Source organism: Eptatretus burgeri, chromosome 18 (genome assembly GCF_056783735.1).
Source record: "Eptatretus burgeri isolate ZD-2024b chromosome 18, Ebu_testis_v1, whole genome shotgun sequence".
NCBI lineage: Eukaryota > Metazoa > Chordata > Myxini > Myxiniformes > Myxinidae > Eptatretus > Eptatretus burgeri.
In genome coordinates, this window is record NC_140978.1 from 1,967,389 (window position 1) to 1,995,089 (window position 27,701).

Below are 27,701 nucleotides of genomic sequence, written 5' to 3' on the forward strand. Positions count from 1 at the left end.
ACCTTTTGGATGTATTTCAGGAACATACATACATACATACATACATACATACATACATACATACATATATACAAGATGAGAGTTTTAGTAATATATAGATGACGTTTTTAGAGCCACGAGGCTCTATGTCTGCCATGCATTCAGATATTAACAGTGGTGAACGAAGGAGCATTTCGATAATCTATGATATTACATATGGATTTCCCGCTCTCTTTTTAAAAAAAATCACAGAACCGCCTTCCAGAGTCAGGAATGTTTCTGATTTAAATGCCCGAAAATGTTCGGCAAATCTGACAAGTCAATCCCTGCCTCTTTAATACTTTGAAATAGATACAATATAGTCCATCATTTCGAAGGAATTTTAAAAACAGATAGTTCAAACCAAGAAGCTTTTAGAGTGCTCACCAAATTGCTTAAGCACTCAAGCAAACATTCCTATGAAAGCAAGCATTTGTCGAAGGTGGACTCAAAATGGCGGGGAAGACCCCCTACGAGGTAATGTTGGGCTGACCAAGGATAAGCTTCCATGAAGGTAAGCCATTAATTATCTTCAAAAGGGGTGCTTAAATTTACCCAAATAACCAGCCTTCATCCACGCACTCCTTTGGAGTGCCTTTTGTGTGCATGCAAAGTTTGGGGTGCTTGGTTTTTATGGTTTTGGAGTTATGGACAGTGTGACCACTCCTCATTTTCATAAATGCCAAGGTGAGCCAATGTAAAAAGCCAAGAATTCACAAGGTTTCAGAAAAGCGATGACAATAGAAAACCTATACGCCAAGAAAACCTATAGAAAACCAAGACGCCAAGGTGAACAATGAAGAGCCAAGATCTTGTGAAAAAAGTCAAGGAGTGGTCACACTGTTTATGGAGGAGACACACACTGACTGACTGACTCACTGACTGACACAAACTGACATTTATTATTGTTGACTCTTTCTTTTTTTTGCAGAGGGAGGGCCAAGGGAGTTTTCAAGTGAAGAATGTACAACACCAATCACACACTATCCCTTAAAGAGACCCTCTCACAGACGTCACACCAAGCACAGATGTACAAAATCACCCATCCATACACAAGCTACCTATAAGTCCTGCCAATATCCCTGTACCCCTCTATCTCAAATGCTTTGAGGTAGCTATCTAATTACAATTTAAACTTGTATAGTTTCTACTGCCACTACTTTTCCAGGGAGACCATTCCATCTCCATGCAATAACTACTCGGAGTGAACGAATTCCTTTCTACCATCTTACCTCTCCTCTTCTTTACTCTCAAGCTGTGGCCCATAGTCCTACCATTCCACTGAAATGCTCCACTGCTCCCATCCTGTCCACGTTTCATTATCTTAAACATCTCTGTCATATCACTTCGTAATGGCTTCCTTTCGAATGTGCACCGTCCTATGTCCTTCAGCCTCTAGCTAGACCCAGAATCAATCTCGTAACCATATGTTGAACCGGCTTCTCTCTGTCAGCTATGTCCCTTCCTCGGACGTGATGACAAAAATTGCACACAATATCCTGCTTGAGGCCTCAATACATTCCTATACAAAGTTTTAAATCGACTTGAATCGTTATTTCGTATGCATATTGTGGTGCTGGTTGCATCATGAGTGGGAATGCGGCTGTGCCGCTGATGCAGTGCCTACTGTTTCCAGTAAACTGGTACTCATTTTACCGATCTCAGGATGACAATCTGAGGTGACCCAGCTGGTGTTATTTAACGACATGACAGGTGCTCAAACTTAAGACCCGATTTGTTGACCCGATTAAACTTAAGACCCGATCTTATGCCAGCCACATTACCCGCTAAGCCAACACCATTCTTTACTTTGCATTCGCAGCGACCAATGATTTTCACATCTTCTCAGTATCTGATGGAGTTTAAAAATTAATGTTATTACAATTTGACTTTTATGCAATATATTGCCATTAGAAGTGATGGGAATAACTTTCAGTTCGTTTTATTTTTGCTATGTGCTGCCTTGTTTCCAGATGTTAGCCAATTGTGATCTTTACACGTAAATTTTTAATGTACCGGAGAAGGTGGCAAGTCCCAGTGGAAAGTTATTTATCCAAAGGTGAGGCTCTGCAGGAGGATTGTTGAGTCCGCAACGTCGATGTGTGACATTGATACTCGTGTGAACTTCGGGAAAGGGCATTGTAAGAAAGTTCAAAACGAAAAAGAGCAGAAGGAAAAGCCTTTCGCTTTAATTTCCATCTTGGCAATGTCCTGGTGAGGGATGGCAACATTGATAAATTATCCTGCTTTGCCGTGCATGTCTGGGCTCATTTATTTTGTACTTGCGGTATGATGCAGAGCACCAGTCCTCAGGAAGCTATGTTTACCCATAAAATGTCAAAATGGCAGAAATAATTCCTTCAAAGAGAGAGAAACAATTGCACAGTGCTGACCCAAGCCATAGTGCAAATGTAGCCTTGCATGATGTCTGCAAAGCTCATAACCAAGATTACATGTGGGTTTCAAGCTCCAAGCTGACTGCATTACAATTTTACTTTGATTCACAAAACGAACATTTTAACGAGGAATAAGTATGAATAAGAATAATGATCTCATGTTTAGAGCCTGGTGTTGGCTTAGTGGTTAGGGTGGCTGGCTTGGGACCTTAAGGTCCTGAGTTTGAGCCCGGTCAGCTGTTTCATTAACACCAGGTGGGGGTGACTCAGCCTCTCATCCTTCTGAGGTCCAGCCTACTGGGTAATAACCATTCAGGGTAACCTGTGTTGGAGTGGTGACCTGTCCAGGTGTGTACTCCTTGCCAGTGAAACTGCCTTGGTGGGGAAGGAATGAAATAACAACTCATGTATAGAATGAATGAAAAATACTTCGTCACATTCAGTAAATCAATGACAAAATTATCCCATTGATTGAAGGAAAATGCACAGTGGGTGAGAATACTAAGTTCATCGGTGAATGAATGCCAAGTTGCTCCAGCTGAGTAGTGTGCCAGCCATCCCACTCGTCAGTAGTTCCAAAGAAGCAAAACTGATCATATACACAAGTGAAAGTATTAGAGTGCAGGATGAAATCAACAGAACCTGATTTGAAGTATGCTAACCGTCGCGGGAAGCAAGGAGAACCTGACATTTTGGGCGTTAACCCTTCGTTAACTCTGTCAGCAAGTCAACTAAAATTGTCAAAATGTTGATATAATCTCTGTTGCTGTGACGAAGGGTTAACACCTGAAATGTCAGTTTCTCCTTGCTTCCCACGGCGGTTAGCATGCAATGATCAATGTTCTGTTGGTTCCATGCATTTGTTCCCCTGTCCCCTGACACCGATCGGTATCACCCCTCACGAGCAACACCGGTTCTTCATTCGGATCAGAATATAATTTGATGTGCTTGGCATCGTCGCCATCAGCTGGCATGAACTCACAGATGATTCACAATGTCATGTTTAATTTTATTTCCAATGAGGTTATAATTATTTAATCCTTCCAGAAGGTTCCACGTTTAAACATGTATATTTTTGAAAGGTTTTAGAAAGATTGTTGGTATTCCAAAAGCCTTTGCAATAGTGTCAGCTCCACTGGGTCACTGACGGGGCAAAGGATAAATTTAATTATGCATTACGCAAGAAGCATTTCTCACTCTCAAAGACTTATGAGCAAGACGGACAGGTCGATAATTCACAATTCTCTTCGGTGTCTTGTCCACCGCAGTCACACTTACTCACTGTACGACGACCTCTACATGTGCGCCACCGTGACAAAACACTTGGTCAGGAAATGGATATGGTCGTTTTTATTCTTTATACTTTGAGCAAAAACATTGTTTTGCAAACGGATTAGCCTGATGATTCGGGGATACAGGCTCATTTATCATAGATACTCTGTTGATATATCCATTGGTAAGTAAAATGTATCCATTGATAATAATCAAGTCTGGCAGGCAAATGAAGGGAAATCCAATACATATGAATTTCAAGAAATTGTATTTTTTGTAGACATTGGTCGAAGCTCATGGAAGAGCCAGAGCAAAATGGAATGGACCAAAATGGAAAGTGGAGAACAACCAGCAGAGTACAAGTGAGGAATATAAAGGGGAGGGAGAGAAGGAAAAGCAGGTTTTAACAAGGGGGAGCCAAACTGAAACTCAGCAATGAGAGCAAGGGGAAAGTGGGGATGAAACAAAAAATGAACATACCAAACAACAATCGAAAATAAGGGAGGATGAGGGGGGAAAAAAAACCCAATAACCTGAAGACAGCTTGTCCTTAGGAATGGAGTCAGTTGGGGGTAGAAGAGATCATGAGTATTTGAATGGGGGATGACCTGAGATTGTGGCGAACGGTGGTCATGACGCCCTGGACAGAATAATGTAACTGAACATGCTGGGGAAGTTGGTTTCACAGACGAGTCCTGAACCAAAATCTAATCATATCGGGAAATGAAGCAACATCGAATCGAATCTGGAACTGAACCAAAATCTAATCACATGGCAAAGTGAACCAAAATCTAATCACATTCAGAACAGAACCAACATATAAACACACCTGCACCTGAACTAACATCGAATCGCATCTGGACTTGAATCAACATCGAATCGCATCTGGACTTGAAACATCGAACCACGTCTGGACCTGAACCAAAATCAAATTGCATTCAGACCGGAGCCAAATCTAATCACATCCGGAACTGAACCAAAAACTAATCACATCTGGACCTGAACCAAAATCTAATCACATCCGGACCTGAACCAAAATCTAATCACATTTGGACCTGAACCAAAATCTAATAACAACCGGACCTGAAGCAAAATCTAATCACATCTGGACCTGAACCAAAATCGAATCACATCCGGACCTGAAGAAAAATCTAATCACATCTGGACCTGAACCAAAATCGAATCACATCTGGACCAGAATCAAAATCTAATAACAACCAGACCTGAAGCAAAATCTAATCACATCTGGACCTGAACCAAAATCTAATCACATCCAGACCTGAACCAAAATCTAATTACATCTGGACCTGAACCAAAATCTAATCACATCCAGACCTGAACCAAAATCTAATCACATCTGGACCCGAACCAAAATCTAATCACATCTGGACCTGAACCAAAATCTAATAACAACTGGACCTGATGCAAAATCTAATCACATCTGGACCTGAACCAAATTCGAATCACATCTGGACCAGAATCAAAATCTAATCACATCTGGACCTGAACCGAAATGTAATCACATCCAGACCTGAACCAAATTCTAATCACATCTGGACCTGAACCAAAATCTAATCACATCCGGACCTGAACCAAAATCTAATCACATCTGGACCTGAACCAAAATCTAATAACAACCGGACCTGAAGCAAAATCTAATCACATCAGGACCTGAACCAAAATCGAATCACATCTGGACCAGAATCAAAATCTAATAACAACCGGACCTGAACCAAAATCTAATCACATCTGGACCTGAACCAAAATCGAATCACATCTGGACCAGAATCAAAATCTAATAACAACCGGACCTGAACCAAAATCTAATCACATCTGGACCTGAACCAAAATCGAATCACATCTGGATCTGAACCAAAATCTAATAACAACTGGACCTGAAGCAAAATCTAATCACATCTGGACCTGAACCAAAAGCGAATCACATCTGGACCAGAATCAAAATCTAATCACATCTGGACCTGAACCAAAATCGAATCACATCTGGACCTGAACCAAAATCTAATCACATCCGGACCTGAACCAAAATCTAATCACATCCGGACCTGAACCAAAATCTAATCATATCGGAACTTGAACCAAAATCGAATCACATCCAGACCTGAACCAAAATCTAATCACATCCGGACCTGAACCAAAATCGAATCACATCCGGACCTAAACCAAAATCTAATCACATCCGGACCTGAACCAAATTCTAATCACATCTGGACCTGAACCAAAATCAAATCACATCTGGACCTGAACCAAAATCTAATCATATCCGGAAATGAAGCAACATCGAATCGAATCTGGAACTGAACCAAAATCTAATCACATGGCAAAGTGAACCAAAATCGAATCACATTCAGAACAGAACCAACATCTAAACACATCTGCACCTGAACTAACATCGAATCGCATCTGGACTTGAATCAACATCGAATCGCATCTGGACTTGAAACATCTAACCACGTCTGGACCTGAACCAAAATCAAATTGCATTCAGACCGGAGCCAAATCTAATCACATCCGGAACTGAACCAAAATCTAATCACATCTGGACCTGAACCAAAATCTAATCACATCTGGACCTGAACCAAAATCTAATCACATCCGGACCTGAACCAAAATCTAATCACATCTGGACCTTCACCAAACTCTCATCACATCTGGACCTGAACCAAAATCTAATAACAACCGGACCTGAAGCAAAATCTAATCACATCTGGACCTGAACCAAAATCGAATCACATCCGGACCTGAAGAAAAATCTAATCACATCTGGACCTGAACCAAAATCGAATCACATCTGGACCAGAATCAAAATCTAATAACAACCAGACCTGAAGCAAAATCTAATCACATCTGGACCTGAACCAAAATCTAATCACATCCAGACCTGAACCAAAATCTAATTACATCTGGACCTGAACCAAAATCTAATCACATCCAGACCTGAACCAAAATCTAATCACATCTGGACCCGAACCAAAATCTAATCACATCTGGACCTGAACCAAAATCTAATAACAACTGGACCTGAAGCAAAATCTAATCACATCTGGACCTGAACCAAATTCGAATCACATCTGGACCAGAATCAAAATCTAATCACATCTGGACCTGAACCGAAATGTAATCACATCCAGACCTGAACCAAATTCTAATCACATCTGGACCTGAACCAAAATCTAATCACATCCGGACCTGAACCAAAATCTAATCACATCTGGACCTGAACCAAAATCTAATAACAACCGGACCTGAAGCAAAATCTAATCACATCAGGACCTGAACCAAAATCGAATCACATCTGGACCAGAATCAAAATCTAATAACAACCGGACCTGAACCAAAATCTAATCACATCTGGACCTGAACCAAAATCGAATCACATCTGGACCAGAATCAAAATCTAATAACAACCGGACCTGAACCAAAATCTAATCACATCTGGACCTGAACCAAAATCGAATCACATCTGGATCTGAACCAAAATCTAATAACAACTGGACCTGAAGCAAAATCTAATCACATCTGGACCTGAACCAAAAGCGAATCACATCTGGACCAGAATCAAAATCTAATCACATCTGGACCTGAACCAAAATCGAATCACATCTGGACCTGAACCAAAATCTAATCACATCCGGACCTGAACCAAAATCTAATCACATCCGGACCTGAACCAAAATCTAATCATATCGGAACTTGAACCAAAATCGAATCACATCCAGACCTGAACCAAAATCTAATCACATCCGGACCTGAACCAAAATCGAATCACATCCGGACCTAAACCAAAATCTAATCACATCCGGACCTGAACCAAATTCTAATCACATCTGGACCTGAACCAAAATCAAATCACATCTGGACCTGAACCAAAATCTAATCATATCCGGAAATGAAGCAACATCGAATCGAATCTGGAACTGAACCAAAATCTAATCACATGGCAAAGTGAACCAAAATCGAATCACATTCAGAACAGAACCAACATCTAAACACATCTGCACCTGAACTAACATCGAATCGCATCTGGACTTGAATCAACATCGAATCGCATCTGGACTTGAAACATCTAACCACGTCTGGACCTGAACCAAAATCAAATTGCATTCAGACCGGAGCCAAATCTAATCACATCCGGAACTGAACCAAAATCTAATCACATCTGGACCTGAACCAAAATCTAATCACATCTGGACCTGAACCAAAATCTAATCACATCCGGACCTGAACCAAAATCTAATCACATCTGGACCTTCACCAAACTCTAATCACATCTGGACCTGAACCAAAATCTAATAACAACCGGACCTGAAGCAAAATCTAATCACATCTGGACCTGAACCAAAATCTAATCACATCTGGACCAGAATCAAAATCTAATCACATCTGGACCTGAACCAAAATCTAATCACATCTGGACCTGAACCAAATTCTAATCACATCTGGACCTGAACCAAAATCAAATCACATCTGGACCTGAACCAAAATCTAATCATATCCGGAAATGAAGCAACATCGAATCGAATCTGGAACTGAACCAAAATCTAATCACATGGCAAAGTGAACCAAAATCTAATCACATTCAGAACAGAACCAACATCTAAACACATCTGCACCTGAACTAACATCGAATCGCATCTGGACTTGAATCAACATCGAATCGCATCTGGACTTGAAACATCTAACCACGTCTGGACCTGAACCAAAATCAAATTGCATTCAGACCGGAGCCAAATCTAATCACATCCGGAACTGAACCAAAATATAATCACATCTGGACCTGAACCAAAATCTAATCACATCTGGACCTGAACCAAAATCTAATAACAACCGGACCTGAAGCAAAATCTAATCACATCTGGACCTGAACCAAAATCTAAATCACATCTGGACCAGAATCAAAATCTAATCACATCTGGACCTGAACCAAAATCTAATCACATCTGGACCTGAACCAAAATCTAAGCACATCCGGACCTGAACCAAAATCTAATCACATCCGGACCTGAACCAAAAGCTAATCACATCTGGACCTGAACCAAAATCTAATCACATCCGGACCTGAACCAAAATCTAATCACATCTGGACCTGAACCAAAATCTAATCACATCCGGACCTGAACCAAATTCTAATCACATCTGGACCTGAACCAAAATCTAATCACATCCGGACCTGAACCAAACTCTAATCACATCTGGACCTGAACCAAAATCTAAGCACATCCGGACCTGAACCAAAATCTAATCACATCCGGACATGAACCAAAATCTAATCACATCCGGACCTGAACCAAAATCTAATCACATCCGGACCTGAACCAAAAGCTAATCACATCTGGACCTGAACCAAATTCTAATCACATCTGGACCTGAACCAAAATCTAATCACATCTGGACCTGAACCAAAATCTAATCACATCCGGACCTGAACCAAAATATAATCACATCCGCAACTGAACCAAAATCTAATAACAACCGGACCTGAACCAAAATCGAATCACATCTGGACCTGAACAAAAATCTAATCACATCCGGACCTGAAACAAAATCTAATCACATCCGGACCTGAACCAAAATCTAATCACATCCGGACCTGAACCAAAATCTAATCACATCTGGACCTGAACCTAAATCTAATCACATCTGGACCTGAACCAAAATCTAATCACATCCGGACCTGAACCAAAATCTAATCACATCTGGACCTGAAACAAAATCTAATCACATCCGGACATGAACCAAAATCTAATAACAACCGGACCTGAACCAAAGTCTAATAACAACCGGACCTGAACCAAAATCTAATCACATCCGGACCTGAACCAAAATCTAATCACATCCGGACCTGAACCAAAAGCTAATCACATCCGGACCTGAACCAAAAGCTAATCACATCTGGACCTGAACTAAAATCTAATAACAGCCGGACCTGAAGCAAAATCTAATCACATCTGGACCTGAACCAAAATCTAATCACATCCAGACCTAAACCAGAATCTAATCACATCCGAATCTGAACCAATTCAGCCTTGTCACATACCCAACATGTCCACCAAATTCCCTCCAAATCCTTTGATAAGTTTTTGAGATGTTCTGCTCACAGACAGACAAACAAACATGGAGGGGTGAAAACATCACCACCGTCCACCTTTGGCGGCGGAGGTAAATAAGGGTGTGTCATAAAGAGTGACACAACTTTAAATGTTTATTTACATAGAAACACAGACCCCAGGAACATGAACCAAACATTTTTTGAAACTTATGACATGGAATTTTCTCTCACTGATTACTATTGCAGTAAGTCACTGCTGGAGTTTGTGAGGGCCCAAGGTCTGAAATTGGCATTTACACAAAATACTTGTTCTTGACGTCTTGATGTTTGCCCAATTGTGGTTCAGACAGGCATTAATTCTGACTCCAAAGTTCTGTCCACCTTTCCTGTCGGTCTCATGTGGCACTTCCTGGAGATAATGTTTGTCCAAACTTCTGTCTCTTGTGGCACTGGAAATGAGCTTCATCACTGAACCAGATCAGGTTGATCCAGTTTGAGTACCGCTCATCCTGTCACTGAGCCAATTGCACACATCAAGTCTCTTTCTCATGTCATCTTGACTCAGTTTATGCCTAATAGAGATGATGGGTGGGGAAAAGCTTCAGTTCCTTAGTGAGGATACGCTAGACTGATGTTGGTTTGATTCCTAGCTCCTGGGATCGCCGGAAATGGGACTTCTTGGGATTGTCGACTGCAGAATCCCGCACGGTGTCGATGTTGGCTTGGCTCTTGGTTACTGAAGCTGGCATGCCACTGTTGCCCTTGCTCTGGTTGTACACTGTACCCTTCTGCTCAAAATGTTTCACATTACGTTGACTGGCACAATTTGTGGGTCCATCACGTGTTCTGAGGTTGTATTCCTGGCAGAACCTCCATCGACATATGATTTAGTCTCATTCTACAGAGTCACCACTTTTGTCTTTTGCTTCACTGTCAATGAGACAGTTGAGGTACGGAGCTAGAAATCCCAGGGAACAAATACCACGATAACACCACCAAACCCTGAAAAGGAAAACGGTACAGGTCAAAAATCAAAGAAATGGCAGGAAGACAAAATTGTATCAATTCCTCCAGTATGTTGCACTCTAAAACCTTGTAATTGAAGCATGCTTTGTTGGGGGTATAGTTGTGGTTTGTGAGTGGGGGAAGACTGGGGGAAGGTGCCAGTCAGGGCAGGATAGATTAGATCTGTAACCTGTAACAGATATCATGTAAACCTGTACGAACCTGTTCCATGGTCTGGTTGTCGGTGACTAAACCAGGTTTTTTGGTGAGGAGGGTGTTTGGACATGGACACCCAACAGGATTAAAAACAAAACCTGTCAAAGGGCGAAGGAGCTCCTTGTGAGCCAACGGCCATCCATATCTAGTGCCCAACTGTGTCTGCGGACGTCCTCCTGCAGTTGGGTTACTTCTTATTAGGAGGTTGGTGGCAGGATTTGCATTCCAGCCATCGTAAAATCCTTCATTCCGCAAAACACAAAAACGCAAAGAAATCTGAAAACCCACTCCGTGGGAGTACCTCCTGTGCAGCTTCCCTTCGCAGGGCAGCTCACCGGATGATGGGATTGGGGCAAAGCCTTCGGGACCCCCAATCTTTGATGATAGGAGGGAAACCACGGAGTAACATTCTCGGGTCAGATTGCGGAAGAGTGTGTCGGAATGGTGCTGAGGTGTCGTCCACTAGACGGCGGTCTCCTTGGGTTAACCTGAGGCGGTCCCTTCCGGTGGGTGCCTGGAATGTCCTATCCCTTAGAGAGGATGATCACCTATCTCTGCTATCATCTGAGCTCAAGCATTTGGACATCAGTATTACAGCACTCTCTGAGGTTCGGAGACCAGATTGGGTGAGATCATGGCAGGTGGTTACACCTACTATTGGTCTGGTCGCTCTGATGGTTACCATACCCAAGGAGTTGCTGCAGCTGTGTCCAATAAGCTGACCCCAATGATAATTGAGGCAACATCGGTCAATGAGCGTATTATGAGACTAAGGATTCGTCACGCCTAAAGGTGTCATTTCCCTGGTCTCTGTTTATGCTCCGACTGAGGCGAGTGATCTCACTGTGAAGGACGCATTCTACGCCACGCTCGAGTCTGTGGTTGATCAGTGCCCCAAGCGAGATACACTTCTCGTCTTGGGGGATTTCAATTAATTGACTGGAACTGATAGGGAAGGTTATGAGACATGTGTTGGTCCCCATGGGTCAGGAACTATGAACCAGAATAGCACTAAGTTCCTTGACTTTTCAAGAAGTCATGGACTGAGGATGGCCAGGTCATGGTTTCAGCACCCACAAGCTCATCGCTGGACTTGGTATTCCAACACTGGTGATGTGGCAACGAAGATTGACCATGTCCTCGTTGATGGTCGCTGGAGGATGATCCAGAACTGCAGGGTCAACTGGAGTGCTCAGTTCCTCAATACTGACCACTGGCTTGTTGTAGCAACTCTGAAGTTGCACCTTCAATCCAGGAGAATGATACCATCCCAGCCTAGGCTGGATGTTGGCAATCTCAAGGATGAGAGGGTAGCTGAGGAGTTTGTGAACAAGCCGAGTGGAGATTTGGGGGGGGGGGGGTCTGGGTGCTTTGGGAGGTCCTGCAGAGTTGTAGAGTGCCTTCAAGACCGCCGTCCTTGATGTTGCCGGTGGATGTCTTGGAACTCACCGAAGGGCAAAGAAGAATTTTGTCTCTCAAGGGACACTGGATACCTTTGACCAGAGTCGGAGGGCCAGGCTGAATGTGAGAGCTGAGCTGTTCAGGGAGCTGATGTGTAAAACTGTACGTGCGCTAAGGGTGGACAAGGAGGCTTATGTGTGAGGAATCTGTGAGGGGGTAGAGCATGACCTGTGGTCAAGTGATTCTCATCCTGCTTACAGGGGAATTCGCACATTGCGTTCATCCAAGCCCATCCCTCGGTGTACTGCAGTTAGAGCAGAGGGTGATGGGCTCTTGACAGAGGAGTCCGAAGTGAAGGCCCGCTGGGCCTGTTACTTTGAGCGGTTGTACCAGGCTGATCCACCAGCTGTCGAGTTGGACATCAGGGGTGTTTCAATCTCTGTTGCTGACCCTCCAATCAACTGTGGTCCACCTTTCCTTGTGGAAACAAAGGCTGCGGTGAACCAGTTGAAATGGGGTAAAGGTCCAGGGATCTGTGGCATCCATGCTGAACTTCTCAAGTCTGGTGGAAATGTTGCACTCATGTCGATGCCTGCAGTTCTCTGCTCTGCCTGGAACACAGGCATCATCCCAACTGACTGGAAGAGGGGCCTTCTTGTCCCTCTCTGGAAAGGGAAGGGTGATCGCCAAGACTGCAATAACTATCGAGGGGTGACGCTGCTCTCAGTGCCGGGAAAGGTCTTTGCTCGGATAATTCTTGAGAGGGTTCGCCACCATCTGCTTGAGCACCAGCGACCAGAGCAGTCAAGCTCTGGTACTGAGAGTGCTGTGAGATGTGGTGGTACCATCTCTGACTTATTTCCAGTTGTTACTGGAGTTCGTCAGGGGTGTGTACTGGCCCCCACACTTTTCAGCACTTGTATGGACTGGATTTTAGGGAGGATGTTGGAGAGATAAAGCTGCGGTGCATCGTTTGGGAATGTCAAGATCTCTGACCTTGATTTCGCAGATGATGCAGTCATCTTTGCGAAGACTTTAGATATCCTTTTGGGGGTCCTCAAGGTGCTGAATGAGGAGTCGGAGTTGCTGGGATTATGGGTTTCCTGTGTCAAAACTAAGATCCAGGCTTTCAATGACATCTTGGATGCTGCTGTCCTGTCTGTGCCTGTTTGTGGTGAGGATGTTGAGGTCGTGGAGAGATTCACTTACCTTGGCAGTGATATTCATGTCTCTGGTGGCTGTGAGTCAGAGGTCAATAGACGTCTGGGTCGGGCCTGGGGAGTCATGGATTCACTGGATAACTGGGTGTGGCGCTGCAGATACCTGTGTGGGAGGATGAAATTCCGAGTCTTCAGGTCCTTGGTTGCTCAGTCTTGTTCTCTGGATGTGAGACTTGAACTCTGACCAAGGATCTAAGATGGAGACTTAATTTCTTTGCTACCAGGTCTCTTCGGAGAATCCTTGGCTATTGCTCGTCGGACTTTGTGTCCAACGAGCGGTTGCTGAGAGAGACTCAAATGAGATTTGTTACCTGCATAGTCCGTGATCGTCAGCTGTGGCTGTATGGACATGTGGCTCGTTTTCCTGATGCTGATCCTGCTCACCAGATTCTCTCAGCGAGGGAGTCTCGTGAGTGGAGGAGGCCAGTGGGCCGAACACGTGCCTCCTGGTTCCAGCAGGTTGATTGGCATCTCAAGGAGATGGGGATGGGCCAGGCATCTGCCTGGGGGATGGCCAGACAGAGGCCCCTGGAGTACCGGCGGAAAGTGGATGCAGCAATGCGCTGCTCTGGTACATGCTCCCATACCTGACCTGACCTGAAGGCTGGGTTTTGAATATAGGACACATTGGATTTACAGCTGGCTCTAACTTATGAATGTACATTGTACAATCTTGAGGATGAGCAGAGATTTGTTTATTTATTGGATACATCACTGGAATCTGTTTTAACACAGCTCTACCACCCGACTCACTTAAACGATCAGTGCTCTTCCAGGGAGCATTTTATGTTTTTACGGTATTATTTAAATAAAATGTGTTAAACAGGCTTTTGGATTGCATTTAACAAAATGATTTCTTATGGGCATGCAGTGGTGCAGCATTTAGAGTATGTTGGTCTTCAGATAAGGTATGATCACAGCTGCCTCATCTGCATTGACTTGTGATGTTAAATTCACTCCATGATATCTTTCACAAGAGAGGCCAAGTTTTCTGACATCATGCTCAACTACCCCAAAGTAGTTTTCTTTTTTTTTATTGGAAAGCGCAAGAAGCATCGGGCCCATTGTCATTCAGAAATAACTACTTTAACAAGAGCAGGGAGTAAGAGTGAACCACAATGAGTGAACTAACATTACAAGAAGACAAGACAGCCGAGCAGGACAATTTTCCCACCATGATGGTCATTCATTTGCCAGCGGGGTTCTTTTTTTTTTTTTTTTTTTACTGAGCATCCAGAAGTGATGCGGAAATTCTTCTGAGACTTGAATGGGTGACCACTTTTTTCCCCGTGTCATCCCTCTATATGGAATACGAGCGTACTCCATGATAATGCAAATTCTTCATACTGCTGCCTTCAGCAGGATTTGAACTGAGGACTTCTGTGATCCCATTCCAGTGTTCCCATCATTCGGCCGCCTTGGTACACAAGATTGTGTGAATATGACAGTGGAACTGTTCACAAAAATCATCTTGCATGTTTTTTGTTGTTTGATAGTTATAAAGAATCACATTTCATGTAAAGTGTAGAAATGAGAATGTTGCATATTATGAATTGCCCAGTCATGCCCAATGCCGACAAAGAGTGCAGAGATATGACCTTAAATAAATGCGAAAAACAAATCTCAAATCATCTGCTTCTTGTGGTCCCTGATACCAAACGGTTTGAAGAAAATGTCAATGAACTACTCGGAAAACAGGCTTATGACACAATGTAGGTACAGTAATGCACAAAATCTTTATTTTTCTTATTTTGTATGCATCACAATGGTTGAGGGCGCAGCCCAAACATCGCTGACGCAACACCCTCTGTCGGTATGGCCAGGAATTTGACATTTGGCCATGCTACCAGTGATAGCTTGCTTCCTTTTCCAAAAGGACACGGTGGGATCTTTAACGTCCATTAACTGATGCTGGCAGACGGCACTCCCAGTTTAACGTCCATCCAAGGGATGGTACACACATTAATGCCTCGCCCCACCTGCGAGACACCAGGATGACAGTTTGTAGCTGGGCCGACACGTGAACTCAGGAGTGATATCTCAGAGGTGAGTGTGCATACATCGAGGCCATCCCTGTCAGCCAAAATAAATATATATATAGCAATTAGTGCAGCTATCTCACCCTGTTTATTATACAATCCTAATACAAAAAAAATGTAACATTATTCTACTTATCCTGAACCACAGCAATCAAATGCGATATCAAAAATCTTGGTCCATTGAAGAGAGTGTTTTCAATATTTTCATGAACTGGATGGTTCAATCAGGGTGGTGCGAAAAACCGAATTCTCAGTGAAGAACTTATGCGCACAAGAAGCCGACATGTCGATTTTCACAATTGTCACTTTTTAACGCAGATAAAATGACGCCTTGCATGATTAAACTGCTACAGCACCATATAGACCAGAGGCTTATTATAGTGACTCTCATTCAAAAAGGACGAAAAAGGCAAAGGGTCACAATGATTTCCATATTTCAGAAGCAATTGGGCATTTGCATTTCCAAAAAGGAGGGATCTCACATTGAAACACAGAATTTCCAGACTGATGAACACCATGGAGTACCACCACCAGGATCACAACAAAATCACTTGCAGATGCAAGCATTCCGAACAACCGTTGCACGGCAGGTTGGTTCAGCTGGTCAAAGGCACACTCCAATGATCACACCTTGACGAATGCCACCTCTCAAATGGTGTGAGTGCGGCTACTAAAATGTCTGCAGAATAATGCTGAACCGGTGGGATATCTTTCTGCCTGAATGTGCTCACACCTCAAGAGAAGGCTGTAGGAGCAAGGAATGAGCAAAGGTGGCGGTCAGCAGGATTGTAAAGTGAGAGCGAGCCACAGGGACAATGCTGAATATATACTGAGCATTTGAATCGGTGCTCTTTTTATACTCTACTGAACCAAACATAACCCTTCATGTCCCACGAAATAATGACACAGCCCAACACACCTAGTTCTTCTCTGGGCATTTCTAGACATGCCAGGTCTCCCTTCGGTAAGTGTGTCCCATGCCAGGTCTCCCTTAGGTAAGTGTGTCCCATGCCAGGTCTCCCTGAGGTAAGTGTGTCCCATGCCAGGTCTCCTTGAGGTAAGTGTGTCCCTGCTGTTCAAACTCACTCATATCCAAAATGCGATTCAATTTAAGACCTTTGCTGGTCACTTTGGAATGGCTCATTCAAATCCAAATGCTGTTCAATATGAATGACCATGCTGATTTGTGTAGGCTTTTGCTGATAACGCGCTTGCTGCATCTCACATCGATGTCAACACACGAAACGATTTTATCACATAATAATAATCTATAATTCCAGCAATGTGTGTGTGTGTGTGTGTGTGTGTGTGTGTGTGTGTCTGTGACCGCTTTTTCTCGACAACCACTGGTCCAATCTAATTGAAACTTGCCAGGTATATTGCTGGGGCCCTGTGGATGTGCCTTTTCAAGGTTTGATATTAATCGGACAAGTGCTTCCCAAGTTATGGCCATTTATTTACCAACCAATGACAAGATGCGTTGCTGCGTAGGCGTGGCCGATGGGGAAGAGAACCTCAGCCACGTTCCCCATTACGGTTACAACGTACGGACTTCCGGAAAGTGATGACTTCGTGTATTCTAATAATTTCTGGATTTCTTATGCGCATTTATAGATAAACACAATGCCCCAATCCAGTCGTCGCTTACGAGAGCGAAGGAACGGTCTGTGTGTTTGTTTGAAAGGTTTTTTTTTTTTCACGTACGTTTTTTTTTTTCCTCTTCTCCTCTCTTTGTGTTTTTCCTTGCGATGACATTGCTAAAAGGCAAAATACGTTGGCGCTAATTGAATAATTGGCCATTAAAACCTAAATTGCGAATAATCGTAACTGCGATATGCGAACTTCCGGGCCACGCACATACGGGCATGCGAGAGCGAAGGAACGGCCTCTGTGTTTGTTCTTTCTGGCTCGCGGTTTGAAAGTTTTTTTGTTTTTTTTGCACGTACGGCCACACACATACTAGTAATATTAATAATAATAATAATAATTTTTTACAAAATCACGAGTATCATTTGTGTAAAATATCATTGCAGTATGAATGCTCAATTTAAAATTATAGTGACAAAACGTAATGTCACCCAAACTGCATGCACCACATCACATTAAAATTCACATTTTTTCTCCAATATACTGTACTGTACATTTTATGCATGTTTATACATCTTGATTTCCAGTTCATGATAACGTCCCCCTCCCTCTCCGGGTGCTTACCTTTTATGGATTGGCAGGATAGCTGAGTGACACGCGCACTTGCCTTTGAGCCGTTTAACCTGGGTTGGAATCCCTATGTGCTAAACTGCCATCCTGTTGTTTCGCATGTAGAGCCCTTGGGGTATTTTGTGGAGTAGGTGAGCTGTGATATCCAGCTACAATAAACTGGCATTGGCATTAGGCCTTTTTTTCTTTCTTTTTCTCCAGTCTGGATGTGAATCTCATTTCGCTGTGGACATTCTTATCCTTCGCAATGTAGACTAAAATGTCTAGATATCCAGACAGTAAGCTCTGAAATTTCGAAATCCCTTTCTCAAACTCTCGTCTTGACATTATTAATGATTTGGTCTGACTGTTCAGATTATTAATTTTAGAGATGCTTCGCGGATTTGCTGCTCGTGTCAAACAAATTCAGGCAGCTCATCCTTCAACCTCATGGTTTACTTTTGAATTACAGGACATTAAAACAGAGCTGTAGATGCCTTGGCTGCAAATTTCGTAAAACGCTCTCATCATTTTGATTTGAGTGCATAAACAAAACCACAACGGCATTCGGTAGCATGCATACATCCGCCAGGCTGAACAGGTTGTTTTGTATCCAAACAATAGGCCGGAACTGGATCCAGATCTGAATCAAAATCGAATCAGCTCGTTCTGGTCACCTAACCAACTCATCCATCTAGTTTTGTAATAACTCCTCAACAACTTTTTGAAATATCATGCTAATATAAACATAGTTTTTGGTCCCATCTCTCAATGGTAAAGAATCACTTAAATAATAATTTTATTTTATTTTATCGTATCCAGGTTCAGATCTTCACCAAAATCAAAACAACTTGCCCTTGTCACACTCCTAACCTGTCCACCAAGTTTCGTCCAAATCCATCTATAACTTGTTGAGATATCGTACTGTACATAGTTTTTGGTTCCATCTCTCAATGGAAAAGAATCACTAAAATAATTTTTTCAAATTGTAGTATCCGCATTTGGATCTTCACCAAAAATCGAATCAATTATCCCATGTCAAACACCCAACCTTTCCACCAATCCGTAATGGCTGCTGTTAGGCCCCACCCCACACACTCTTCTTCATTGTGGTTAACTGGGCTGTAAGCATCATTGTTTGTATACAGCAACCATGTCCTGATGTAGTTATGTTACTTTTATGCTTCGCGTTATAACACTCATTTGAAACCATTGGGCCAATTTGATAGCATTTATGGCAGATTATGATGGGATGTTTTCACATTTGTGTATTATCGGTCGCACGTCAGGAGCCGCACTTTCGACCACCAGGGGCTGCCAGTGGCTGATGGGCCGTGCAATGAAGAACAAGGGTCTCTTAAGGGTCTGGGGGGGTCTATAGGTTCTTAAGTGGTCAAAGAGTGCAAAAGTGTCAATAGGGTCTTAAAAGGACTAAAAGGGGCTAAGAAAGGACAAAAAGGACTCTCGCCTTTCTACCACCCTATCCAAACTCTGTCTTCCCCTCCCCCTTTTTCCCATTGTTCAAAGCAAGGGGGTATTTAGTGATATTAAGAGGTTAAAATTTAATTAAGAGGTTAAATTAAATTATGATAAAGATCAAATTAAACAAGAAAGAGCAATTAGAGATCACAAACCTTTGCCAGGACTTTGTTTGTGTGATGTATTTTTTGTGTCAAATCAATGGAAGGATTTACTAATTGAAAGGTCGTCGATTGCAAATTAAAGGTCTAAATTGTCTAGTTGTAAAGGTGGAAAGATCAAAAGATCTGAACAGATCTAAATGGGTCTAAAGGGTTGAAATGTTCTCAAGGGTCTTAGTAGAGTTAAATGTCTTGGGGTTCTTAGGATTCTAAAGGATTTAAAGGGTTTTCATTGTCTTCAGGGTCTTTAAGTTTTTACATAGTATGTAATTAATATACCGACTCAAGTTCTGTGCGGGCAAACAAACGGACACAAATGCAATACCCTCTCCTCTGGCCGGGGTAATTAAGAGGTTAAATTAAGAGGTTTGAATTAAACAAAAACACTCTCAGACCTCTCTCCCTCCTCAAAATCCTGGTGGCGTTTAATCAAATCTGTTTCTGGTGTATGTTCCCCCTCCATCCCCTCCCTTACCTCAAATGGCCGCACTGCTGATTCCACACGTGATAAAGCTGAATGTCTAAACTCGGTGTTTGCAGCTAAATCTTGTGTCCCAAACCCATCACTATCTCTACCCACTTTACCCAGTCGCACCCAACTGTCCCTGGACTCTGTATCCTTTTCTCCTGACAAGGTGGAGAGCTTGCTTTCAAACCTCGAGTCAGATTCTGCAACCGGTCCAGACGGCATCAGCCCACGTGTCCTCAAAGCCTGCTCTTCTGCTCTTGCTCACCCTCTCTGTTCTATTCACCCTCTCATTTTCCCAAGGTCATCTGCCATCTGCTTGGAAATCTGCTAACATCACTGCCCTGCATAAAAAGGTGCAAAAACAGATCCCTGTAACTACAGACCAATCAGCCTTCTCCCAATCATCAGCAAGGTTATGGAATCCATCATTGCTTCAGACATGAAATCCTTCCTCTTCTCCAATGGCTTGATTTCCAATCATCAATTTGGTTTCAGACCAGGTCACTCTACCCCTGGATATGCTGCTACTGCTCTCCCATCAATGGATGGAGGTCCTCAATGCCAGACAGGAAATCCGAGCCGTATCCCTGGACATATCACGTGCTTTTGACACAGTCTGGCACCCTGCCCTACTCACCAAACTCTCTTCCCATGGTATTCAAGGCCATCTCCACTCATGGCTCGCAGACTTCCTCTCCTGTCGCAGTCAACGTGTGGCCCTAAATGGAGTTCTTTCATCCCCTCTTCCTGTGCAGGCTGGAGTTCCTCAAGGTAGCGTTCTGGGCCCTGTTCTTTTTCTGGTTTTCATCAATGATCTCTCGGACTCTCTGGAAAATCCTCTATTTCTCTTTGCCGACGACTCCACCCTCTGCCGTACCATCTGTCATCCCTCAGACCGGCAAGCAGCAGCTTCTTCGCTCACTGCAGATCTGGATAAAATCACAAACTGGTCCAACACGTGGAACATGTCTTTCAATCCACACAAATCTCACACTCTCACTATGTCTCTTCGAAAGGACCGTTTACAAAACCCCCCATCCACTTTCTCAACAATCCTCTGGAAGAAGTCTTTTCTTTCAAGCTTCTGGGTCTCACTATCTGCCATGACCTTTGCTGGGAAAGTCACATTTCCAACCTTGCCGCAAAGCCAGTCGCCGACTGGGAATCCTCCGTCGTGCAAAGTCCTTCCTCGGCCCTCTTGAGCTCCTGACTACTTACAAAGCTTTTGTCCGTAGCCTGATGGAGTACTGCTCTCCCTCTGGGCTGGTGCTCCTGCCTCCCAGCTTTCTCGACTTCACGCTGTCGAAACCAGGGCTTTTAAGATCATTGGCATCTCCCGCAATGAAGCTGAGTCTTTGGGCCTCTCACTCAATCACCGCAGGTTGGTCGGTGGTCTTTCTGTCTTCTACCGACTCCTTCTCCAGCCTTGCCCCCTGCTCTCTCTGCGATTTGTCCCAACCACATTTCCACAGGGCGCTCAAGGTCCGCCAACAACCCCCTTCTGGTAAAACTACCAAAATCACGAATCACTGCTCATCTTCACTCTTTCATTCCTCTTTTTCCCGCCTTTGGAATAAACTTCCTCACTCTATTCTTTCCCATTCTTCCCTCCAGGCTTTCAAAACAGCTGTTCACCACCACCTCTTATCTTCCCCCCATCCAAATCCTCGATCTTTTCTACCCCCGATAATCCACCCATGCCCACTTCCTTCAATTCTCCTGCTTTCCTTCCTGAAAGTCCCTGTAATGTCCATCTTCTCCTCGCCATGTTCCCCGTCCCATCCCCATCCCTCTCCCTTCCACAGTTCACCTGTGTCTGTTCCCCAATGTTTTCTCCCTTCCACTCCCACCCCTCTTGTCTCATGCCTCCTTGCTGTGAGTTGTGTGTTAGCTCTCATACGAGCCTCGACCAAGGTATACAAAAAAAAAAAAAAAAAAAAAAAAAAATCTCATGAGATGACGGAATCTCGTGATATGTGATGGACATACAAACATCGATTACATTTTGAGTTAATTAATTTGCTAATTATCTCACCACCTGGATGGAAATTAATAAAATAGCTCCATAAGTTTTTGTCAATCGTCATTAATCATCATGCGGAGTTTCAAAACGATCAGTTGAACTGCCTCATAGGAGTAGGGGGAAAAAAATAATTGTTAATGTATGCACTACCTGACTAACTGAGAGCAGGACATCGTGAGGGCTTGAACAGCTCATCTCGACCTCGTCCTAAACAAGCTAAAACATTGATTTACTTCTTCTTCCTCTTTCGGCTTGCTCCCGCTAGGGGTCGCCACAGCGGACCAACTGTCTCCATTTTGCTCTATCCTCCACATCTTCCATTGACACTCCAACCACCCGCATGTCCGCCCTCACCGCATCCATGAACCTCTTCTTTGGCCTTCCTCTTCTCCTCCTGCCTGGCGGCTCCATCTTCAACATCCTTCTCCCGATATACTCCGTTTCCCTCCTGTGCACATGTCCAAACCATCGCAATCTCGCCTCTCTCACTTTGTCTCCAAACCGTCCTACCTGGTGTTGGCGCAGTGGTAAGGGCAGTGGCTTGGGACCCAAGAGGTCCTGAGTTCAAGCCCCGTTGGGACACTGAATTAATATATGTATGTATATGTATATATATATATATATATATATATATATATATATATATATATAATGTGTATATATATATAATGTGTATATATATATGTATCTATATATATATATATATAAATATATATAAACCAAGTAGAAAACACCAGGGGGTTGACTCAGCCTGCCATCCTTCCGAGGTCGGCGAAATGAGCACCAGTTGTACTGGGCCCGGTGTATGCCCCGGTTAGAATAGGTGTACCATATCCCTGTGTGTCGTAAGAGGCAACCAGGGTTGCGTCAGGAAGGGCATCCGGCGTAAAAACCTATGCCAAATCATTATGCGGACAACAAAACAAAACATTGATTTACTATCAATCATTAATTAAATGCAACATTTCAAAATCATGCAAATCACCCATTTATATAATCAAATGCACTCCTAAATTGTAAGAAACCACAGAAAATCCACAGCTGCATATTGCCCGATTGTTTGGTGACTACCTCTCATGATACCAGAGTTGGTGTCAAAGCCACCCAATGCTTGCCTGTTTATACATTTATCGTTTTTAAAAGACTCGTCTAATAATTAATATTTTTTATAAAGTATTGCAGTGAAGTCTGATCCAAATAATTTTAAAGAAATATATGTATTTGTATATTGTAATCAGTAACAAGAGTGCAAGTGAGCACAATATATGCCCGAACAAGAAGGTATATACAGAATTGTGCTACTACGTGGAAAACAACATCCTGGTTGCCATGGCAACCACTTTAGATGACTAATGTATGTTGCGACATACCGTCTCCACAGTTTGTACCTATATACCAGATATGAAACGTGAAAGTTGAAAACCTTGGGAGTTAGAGTGCGGACAGGAACGGATGGAAAACAGCATTATGGTTGCCATGGCAACCACTTTAGATGATGAACGTATGTCACGACACACCGTCTCCACAGTCTGTACCTATGTACCAAATATGAAACGTGAAAGTTGAAAACTTTGGGAGTTAGAGTGTGGACAGGAACGGATGGAAAACAGCATCCTGGTTGCCATGGCAACCACTTTAGATGACGAACATATGTCACTACACACCGTCTCCACAGTCTGTACCTACGTACCAAATACGAAACGTGAAAACATTGGGAGTTAGAGTGCGGACAGGAACGGATAGAAAACAGCATCCTGGTTGCCATGGCCACCACTTTAGATGACGAACGTATATCACGACACACCATCTCCACAGTCTGTACCTATGTACCAAATATGAAACGTGAAAGTTTAAAACTTTGGGAGTTAGAGTGCGGACAGGAACGGACGGACGGACGGACAGACAGACAGACGGACGGACGGACGACACATAATACATATATATATATATATATATATATATATATATATGTATATATATATATATATATATATATATATACATATATATATATATATATATATATATATATATATATCATTAGTGTGGTAGATAAAAACATTAGAAAGGAAAAAATAACTTGCACAAAAATTTTTAACATTTTCACGCTCGCGCTCACGCCGGGGGAATAGCTATAGCTCTCTGTTCTTCGAATAGGCGAGCTAAAAATTCCTAATATCCACAAGAATTTTCAATGACATTCTCTGCCACCTCCCAATTCAACAATGGATTGTCTGGAAAGTATTTCTGCTCATTTATAAAGCTACAAGTTGATGGTAGTGCCTCATCACATGTCATCAATCTTCAACCTCACCTTCCAGTTCATTTTATGTGTTTTGAAAATCTAGATATTCCTGTTACAAGTGCCCATAAAATGTTTAAAGTTGTATGGGACTGCATCTTCTCAAAATGGGCCTCCCTCTACTCCTCCCCTTCGCCCTCCCAGTTCTGGAGCTCTCGTTCACCATATTCATTCTGTACCGACTCTCACTGCTTCTAAAACCTAAAACTCTACCATTTTCAATAGATTTTTCTGTCATCCAGAATTTTTGGATGATCCATAATTTTAAATTGGCATGTACTCCTACTCTCTCCACCTCAATGATCTGACTCATTTGTACTTCAATCAATGCGTTATTGTAGTGATAAATTGCTCACAGAACACAATGACAGGGACTTTGACTGACACAAAGTGATGAGAGCCAAATGACTTCTTAACAGAGAAATGACACCACTTTAAAAAAAAAAAACTCTACAGTTACAAGGACAATCAATGAGGGATCATTTCTTTAAAATGAATGTTGAAGATTGGGAGTGAAAATGCAAGCATACAATGCACAACAATGTCTAAAGTGAATTATAAATGGATAACAACAACAAATCAACCATAGTGCTTCGAAGGTGACTGCTATAAACTATATAGCAACTACCAACCCACAAAAATTAACAGCAACTTCTCATACTTAAAATCATGCAAATCATGACCTCTTCTGGGCCGACCATACATTAAAGCTGGCCCGCAAAGCCAGTCACCGACTGGGCATCCTCCGTTGATGCATGTCATTCATTGAAAGATCAGAAGCACTCACAGCCTCTGAGGCCTTTGTCTAAAGCTCATCGCGGGTAGTCGTACTGCTCTATTTATGGGCTGGGTCCCAGCATTACATCTGTGTCTTCTGGATTATGTGGAATTTAACACACAACATTATTGGCATCTTTCACAATGAGACCAAAGCACAAGACCAGTTGCTTTCACATCACAGGCAGGTCGATAGCCTCTCTATTTTTACCACCTCTCCTCTGTTGTGGCTCCCTCTGCTCTCTCTCATCCCACCTTCACTCCCCAGCAACTCAAGATGCACGTGTTCTTCCGGTAACTCACTCATGGTTAAACATCCATAATCCAGGTGGACTACGCACCTCAGCTGCTTTGTTCCTCTTTTTCCAAAGAGTGAAACTTTCTTTTAAATTAATAAGTGCAATATGAATACTATATCATTTCTAAAAAAAAAAATGTTGATAGTATTAGTGTGCAAGTTGAACAAAGGATTTGATGAAAAGTGCAAACATCATTCATAGATACGACTACTTTGTGAATGAAATAACATGGGTAATTAATTATGTGATTTCATTATTTTAAAGGCTTGCTTTACATTAATATCTCGGCTATCTTTGCAAAACTTTTTTAAAAATTATTGCTATGAAGCTAGCACGATAAAACAGACAATTCTTACAAAAATGTCCTGTAGGAATCCTGTAGGAAAATCTGCTCATATAAATTATAACATTAATAGTGTTCAAGGGACTTGCAAGGAGCTTTACTGGTATAAAATATCAATTAAGAATCCATAAACTGATAGAGGTCTCAAATTGTTGTTCTCTTATGATACACATTCTAGATTCTAGAAGAACCATTCCAAAAATATCTTAACACAATATCCTCATTGAATCTAAAATCGGAATATTTAAAAGAATAAAGAAATATTTATAGGAATAACAGAATATAGTATATATGGAAAATACTGTATCATAAAAAGGAATAATAGGAGTAATTAATCCAGATATTTAAGGAATATTCATCCTTTAGAATTTCTCTAGAATTGATCTTTACATCCTATAGGATTCCAATAGGCTATTTGTAAGACAAAAGAGCTGCAATATGTATTTTAATTCCAAGTGCATTTATTTGTTTAGCAATTTATGTTTTAAAAATATTTTTGTATCATGGTAATGGTTTGATGCATGAGTGGCATTTTTGTTGTTGCAGTGTGTGAGGCTCAGAGTGGAGCTTGTACACAAGTCACAAGCAGGACAAGGACATCAGTGTGTTTTTCCACAAATTACAGGGGCATTGGTAGGTAATGGGCAAATCAGCTGACTTTCTGGGATTTGATCCTGAGATCCAAGCAGGATAAACCATGGGTTCAGGTGTAAACACTAAATGCAGCAACATCCCACCCCCATTCCTCTTATCTTCTCCCCATCCCACTTCCTCTCCTCTTCTCCCCCCTCCTCCTCCCACCACCCAAAAAATAAAAAAATAATAAATGTGTTTCCTGGAATTCATGAAGATTGCAGTTATTATGGTTGTTTTATTTTGATAGCTTCATTGAAACCAGATTTTAGCAAAATATTTTTGCATGGATAGTACAGATATTAATTAAAATTCACCAATTCAAATAAGGACTTAACATTCACCCACATGATTCACCTTTCCTCCCAGATGATCATGCAATGTAAAGTGATCTTTGGAATGTTAGTGTTCAAATAATTGCACATATGACGTCATGTTTTGTAAAAACGACTTTCACTTACCGAAACGATTCCACTGCAAACAAATAGTTAAAATAAGACAGCTTTTGAAAGCTCAAAGTCAGTCCCCTCCGGAGCCTAGATACAAGGTCTGCAGGCTGTGTGTGGAAAGCGCAACAGACAAACGAACCCCAGGAAATGCCTTGGGTGTGCAAAAGTCATGACTGTGCATGCCACAGATAATGGGGGCCTGTGGGAAGCATCGTGTGAACCAGGTTTTTTTGAAACAGAATGAAGAACTTTAGCACTGGATAAGGATCCAAAAAGGTGTAGCTGGCCTGCTTGACACTTTGAACATACTTTAGTACTGTGTCAATATTAATACAATGTTGTTTACACTTGGAAGATCACCAGATACACACAGGTGTTCACATGAGATTAAAGAATAATGATAGAAACTTCAACTCCATAATGAGAGAGGAAGGCAGACACATTCCCACTCAAAGTGGAGACTAGAGATGCAGACTCGTATGTGCACTGAAGCAACAAACCTGAATCAAAGCTCAAAAGCTTTCCACAGCAATCTGACCACAGATGATTTGACAAACCGAAGCAAGATTATGATGTCGCTCTAATGTGTGATTTCCTTATATGAACAGAGAAGCTTCTTAAATAACCCCAAATAGAAAAGCTGCACACAATTTCACATGAGTGATATCGTTTTCAAAGTTTACGTCATGCAGCTTAAGGTTTATACACATACACGATGGAAAACAAGTCTTTATAAAAACTAGAATCTGTCTGCATCGGCAGAATTACAAGGACAACAATTTTTCTCAACATAATGTAGACACAGGTATGCTAACAGCCATGGGAAAGGAGTGAAGTTGTGGGTTATCAAGGAAAGAGAAGAAATAGCCTGCAACACAAGAAACATTGTAAATGGAAACTCAAAGTCTCCTCTAAGAGCAGCTCAGTGGTTAAATG

The 27,701-nt window shown here is 42.3% G+C and overlaps 1 long non-coding RNA gene across 1 annotated transcript in view; it reads right to left on the minus strand.

Moving 5' to 3' along the window:
• Positions 1-26,881, minus strand: part of LOC147008463 (uncharacterized) — a 117,148-nt gene extending 90,267 nt beyond the window's left edge. Inside the window, exon 1 of the long non-coding RNA XR_015053252.1 lies at positions 26,778-26,881. This is a non-coding gene — a long non-coding RNA (uncharacterized LOC147008463). The remainder of the gene's footprint in view (positions 1-26,777) is intronic.
• Between the last annotated feature and the right edge of the window lie 820 nt (positions 26,882-27,701).